At 40.6% G+C, this 6,000-nt stretch overlaps 1 protein-coding gene across 1 annotated transcript in view; it reads right to left on the bottom strand.

Annotated features, from left to right (window-relative positions):
* Nucleotides 1-6,000, bottom strand: part of MCTP2 (multiple C2 and transmembrane domain containing 2) — a 173,000-nt gene that overhangs the window by 82,779 nt on the left and 84,221 nt on the right. The gene's annotated exons all lie outside the window — the stretch shown is intronic.

The raw sequence follows: 6,000 nt of genomic DNA, 5'->3' as shown, positions 1-6,000 counted from the left end.
AGGGAAAGAAAAAGGGGTGTACGGGATGAAAAATCAAGGCCCTTCTCAATTTCTTAACATTATAACCCAGGAGGTCAAAATCACCACTACTGTATTTTCTGATCGCTTTTCACGGTCCACCAACCTAACTCTTCTCCTACCTGCGGTTAAGGTTCTGCTTCAGATCAGATTCAAGACTGGTAGCTTTACAGAGGGTATGTTGCTAAATATAATATTTGAGCTAGATAATAATTACAATGCCGCTTTCCTTTTATACATCTCAAGGGGTTGTGGCATCATAACCCCATTTTATTGATGGAGAAGCTGAGGCACAGCTAGTGGGAGCAACCTGCCAAGCTGGGACCAGAGCATAGGGTCCTCAGTCCCACTCGATTGCTCTAGTCATGAAACACAAAGTAAACTGTTGGAAACTAACTAAATAAATACATCTCATATTGATTTGTTCCAATCCTTTTTAGTAATGGCTAAGTACCTACACATGTGCAGGGGGGAAAACGAGCAAAAGGGCAAAGACAGGTGAAGAAACTGTGTTCCGCCTTTGAGAACATGGCTTTAAAAAAAAAAACCCACAAAACTCTGAGTCACCAATGTGAAGACTTCTATTTGACTCTAGTTTGTTTTTGGCTTTGCTCATTCAAAATATTTTCAGTGAAAAACCGAAGAGAAAGCCGAGTGCAAGTTTGCGGGGGACACGTGTAGCGAAGAAACCAGCAGGGGAAGGAATGGAAACATTGCTTCCTCAAATCACTTTTGATTTCCCCTGCAAGTAACTTCCCCAAAACATCTGGGTTCATTCAAGGTGCTGGCATGGCCTTTTCCTTAGCAACCGCAAACAGAATTCACATCTGTGCTTGCGCAAGGCAAAAACTACGGGGAATAACAATTGCACCCTTAATCGGATTCATTTGAGACATTTAATTTAATTGATCAGACTGCAAAGAATGCATCTTGAGAAATTAATCACATATTGAGCTTAAATGTATAAATTCTGTAGTTTCTATGCAAGCAATCAGCTACTGTTACTAGGAGCCTAATTGCTTTCACATCACTTCCCTGACACTCTGGAAGCCATTCCTTTTCTTCTCTCTCAGATTTAGATCTGTGAGCTGGACTTTGCTACTGATTTTACAGGAAGGGTGCTAAGATGGGTAGCAGTATGAAAACATAAGACAGAAAGGGCAATCAGATCGTATCAAGTAATACAAATAAATGCAGCTGGCCTCTCACAATCAGCAAAAACTGAGAGCAGAGGAGTAAAACTACAAATTCCTTACACCATTAGGAACCAAATGCTTCCTTTATGATAAGCCCCTAAGAGAAGATTATTACATACTGTGAATACTTCTTACAGGCCTCCTCTATCCCACGTTCATAGTTTAGTACTTGGGCTCTACTTTCAAGTCTCACTGTTTATCCGTATGCCTCTGTGTATTATAGATGTAAGCCACCCATCAGTACAAGTTACACATCTGCTTCTGCATGTGACCCACAGAGGATGGGAGACATTTAGGTGTTTAGCTCTGGAGGTGGTCATTTGAATAATACAGTGCACGTTGGCCAAGGTGGCAACGTCCACACAAAAAAAATTAAATGCACCCCGCCTCCCAAATCACATACATGAATGTTGCGTCCTATTTCTCTCCAACAACTAGATGCTTTTCCCCATTTGCAAGCCCATCATGAAGGTCTTATGGCTACAATGGATCTTTAGCAGGTATTTAAGAATATAGTGGCTCATTTGCAATCCACATGCCTATGCACCATACAACTCTTTGCCCCATTTTTGTTTCCATTAATTTTTCAGAGTTTTATCACTTGAGTTTAGTGCCTATTATTTCCCTCTATATTTCAGGCAGGCAGAGATAAGATTTTTACTCAAAGCAGTTGGTCTTAACCTCTTACTCGTCATCATAGCTTATATTAATATTTTATACTGCAGGCCGGTTAGCAGTTGGCTAAATTATAATCAGTAAATCTCATGAGTGAAAGAAAATATAATTAAAAGATGAGGCTGGGAGTTAATATTAGGGTAGGGATTTCAAACTCCACAAAGGCCAGGGCTGTTCAGATGTAGAGGGTTGGTTTGGCCAATTATAAAGATAAGTTTTTAATGCCTAATTCTTTCTGAGAGTTTGGTGGAGTTTAAATCCAGGGTTTGGGTCCAGCTCTGGCAGGCTTACTGCATGACTCCCAAATTGGTTTATTTTGTGGTGTAGAGCAAGAGGATTAGATTTTAAATTAAGGAGATTTAAATCTGCAATTTAAAATCACCAAGTACAAACCCCTGATTTAAACAAAATCTATTTTTATCAGCTTTTCCATTCATTCTTCTGTTATTTTCTGAAGGGAAGCGCATTGTCATTGGTCGATGGAATCATTTAAACATATCTACATTGCATGTACTATAGATAGAGAAATAGGACCTTTGCACTTAGATTTGGGGTTTTTTTGCTCTGTAGAAGGACACCCTTTAATGATGTGTGTTTATTTAAGTAAATCATATGTTCAGATTCTTATTAATTTTACATTTTTAGTATTTTCAACAATGGTGAGTGTTATTTATTAGGAGGGACATACTGAAATGGAGATTTTGTGGATTTTGCAAAATCTGGTATTGCCCGTGAAATCCATGGGGAAAAAACCCCAAAATGTACTGCTGTTGCAGCCCACCAGGGTGGGAGAGGGGGAAGGAGGGTTGTCCACTTGAAGGGCTGCTGGCAAGATAGCTGTCACCCTCACCCCTCACCGCTGACTGGCTGCGAGGGCAGCCTATCACGTGGCCCTGCTCCTCTCCACCAATCTGTGGCAAGGGGCAGGGCCACTGGAGCCTGTTGGCCAATCAGAGGCATGGGCTGCCATGCTCTGCCTGCGAAATGGCTGTTAGATCTCACGTCTGCCTGCAAAATCAGCGGGCAGCCACCTTGAATTTTGCAGACCCCAATCTATTAGATACCTGTTTGCTCACAGTGTAGGAAAATTGTAGTCTAATTAAAATATGCTTATGAGACCACACAGATGTCCTCAACAGATGCTCCTAGTGTCACAATGTTTCCTCAAGTCTGAAGCCACGTGCCCATGTCCATGATCACTTTTGCCAGACTCTAGCATCCAGAAGCACCAGAGCAGGGTATACCCCAGGGTATACCCCAGGTCCAAGCCCTTAATACAGTATGACTGATGTGCTATATGTATAAAGATTCAAACATTGGACATCTTTTACTTGATCCTTTCTTTATAGGGCAGGCAGGAAAAAAAGCACATAACCCATAACACAACATTTTTAATAAAGTCTCCTGGATTCACCATGTTCATGTTTACTTCATTATTTTAAGAGCTAGTAATAACTTTGGGTCTTAATATATTCTGTGTTAGATTCAGATTTCATTTAAATAGGTATATGCTTGAAAAAGAAAAAAAATATAAACCCAACACATATCTGGCTTCTTCATAGTTCAGGGCGGGGGGAGAGCCATTGATTTTTAATCAAACCTAGTTCAGAGGCACTAATGGTATTTCCCAAAGGCAATCACCATAACGACATCACATTCACTGGTTTAACTTAATGGCTTATAATTTTCTTAAGTTTAGCAATTTCCACAAAACTTACTTCTGGAAGTCAATTTAGGTCCAATCAGCATTTTACAGCAGTGCCCTTAAAATATATCCCTCCGAGCAGGATCATCCTCTTAGTACTTGGGTAAACAATTTAACTCAGCCTGGACGGATTCTGCAAACTATTAGCACCTTTGTTTATTCAGACGCACTAAAATCATCTCCTGCTTAGAGCATGCCTTTTCTCCCAAAGGATGCAGAAGCACTCAAGAAATGTTATTAACAGTTCTATGCAGACTAGAGGGATCATTTCCCCTCTGTGTTGTATTGTGGCAGCTGAAATGCACACTTCCGCACAAAGAGAGGAGAAAACTGGAAGCCTCTGCAAATATAAAATGGAATATAAACAGGCAAGATGTAATAATTCGATTAGTACTTTGCTCACCTGTTAAGATGAATACCACTTTGCTACATAGAGCAAAGAGAGAGACAGAGGGAGATTACAAGAGTAGGCAGAGACGTTCAAAAAAGCCCCAGGTGGAATCTATCTAGTTATGCGGTTTTCTGGAAGCGGTGAAGTTTAGATCGGCAGCGAACAGAATACATTTGCCCTTTAGTAAGGGGTGCAAATCTTAGACTGGGCTCTGCCATTTTTAACCCAGTCTACATGTGATGAACTTCTGTTCTGTTATAGGTAGAGACCAGTTTCTGAACACTTATACCGGTAAAAGTGCCCTAAGCGTTTATTTCTTGACACAGGATGGCTGGCATGAAATAGCACTGCTTGCTTGCTGACAGTCACAGCAGCGGACCTAATGCTTTAATATTCCCAGGCCCTTAGTAGTGAGGGCCATTATAAAGCTTGCTATAATGCTAAACCATTTCCATTGGAGCTATAGCCTCTGTCCTTAAGAGAAATATTTTGCCTTCAAACCCAGTGATGTCCACATAAATATGACACTTTCTTATCAAAGTCAGCTGCTATATAGTTGAAATCCTGGCTCAATGGAAGTTTTCACCATGACATCTATACAGTAAAAAATTTACACCGTGCCCAGTCAAGACTGCCTGCTTCAGAAATAAGTCACACTTAATTTTTTTTTAAGCTCTTACAAGCACAGAAGCAGCAGAGAGAGCTTTCATTCTGGCTAACACACATGAAGAACAAAATTAACGGGGATCCAATTGCAAACCCAGCTTTTGCCCTTGGTTGCAACTGTGGAACTTGAGGGAAGTTGTGAGTATGCATGAAGACAGAACTGAAAGACAAGGGAAGCTTTGCAATCGGTGTACAGAGGTTTAATCCATAGCAGAGCTGTATCTATGGACTCTTCTTTATTACAAATGACATGAAAGATGGAAAAGCTGCAGCTTGGCATAGGACTGTTTGAGAACAAACATGGCATCTCGTCACGCGTTTGTTTTTTCGTTGGGTTTTTTGCAGCTTTTTTTTTTTAGATTAGAATTGCATTTGAGCTGCTCACAACAAATTATTTTTTGCAACAAGGCTTGCATTCTCCAAGCACTCAGGGCTCATGTATTCTTGCAAACCCTCCTCCGACTTTTTTTTTTTTTTTTTAATGAACAAAGTCTAATCATATACTTTCTCTACATCATGTTGCTGTGGAAAGACTTCCCCTACACCAGACAACATACAAACACACCCACCTTTGTTCTGGAAATATAAAAATAACCTGAAAATAACTTCAGAACACACAATGCTTCCAATGCTGAGATCTTTTATAATGTCATCATTCTGCAAAACAGCATTTCACTGACAATTTCTCGGTGCACAGGGAATTCTACCTGTCGAAAATGGCTTGGTTTTCTTTTAAGAGTAAAAGGGAAAGAAACCGGGCAGAAATGTCTTTGGTATCAAAGGGACTGAGAAGGGACATGCCACAAATGCTGGTGTGTTCCTTAAGTACAAAGAGAAAATATCAGGCGTAATGAAAGTGGTTGTGAAAAAGAAAGGGACAGATTCATCCCCAAATGTTCCTCCACATGATGAGCAACAGCATTCAGCCAGAAAACATTTCCTGCTTTGGGAAGCCGCAAACATTTCTAAAGCCAGAAGGGCATTGTCCTTTTTTGGTGAACAGCTTCAAACAATTTGAGAGCAGAAAGTCAGAGGACGTTCCTACTGGTTACCGATTTTTAATCAGCGTGCAAGATGCCAACACAAATAAATGCAGACACGGTGCTGCTGCGAGGATCCCCTGGCTTTACATGGGGGCTCCATGTCGTTCCACAGGTCCAAATGCCCCATTTCAGAATCATGGGCTAAGTAGTAATGCAGCAAGATGAAACAAAAGGGGAAAAAGGAAATGTATGTAGTGCAAAATTACCAGAACAAGGACTGAGAGATGTCCATTATAGCACAAGCAAAATGGGACTTGATGGCAGACGAAGAGAAGGACAGAGAGAAAATATAATCTACCCACCTGC

The sequence above is a fragment of the Alligator sinensis genome, unplaced genomic scaffold (genome assembly GCF_000455745.1).
Source record: "Alligator sinensis unplaced genomic scaffold, ASM45574v1 scaffold857_2, whole genome shotgun sequence".
Lineage (NCBI taxonomy): Eukaryota > Metazoa > Chordata > Crocodylia > Alligatoridae > Alligator > Alligator sinensis.
This window is presented reverse-complemented; position numbering and strand designations above follow the sequence as displayed.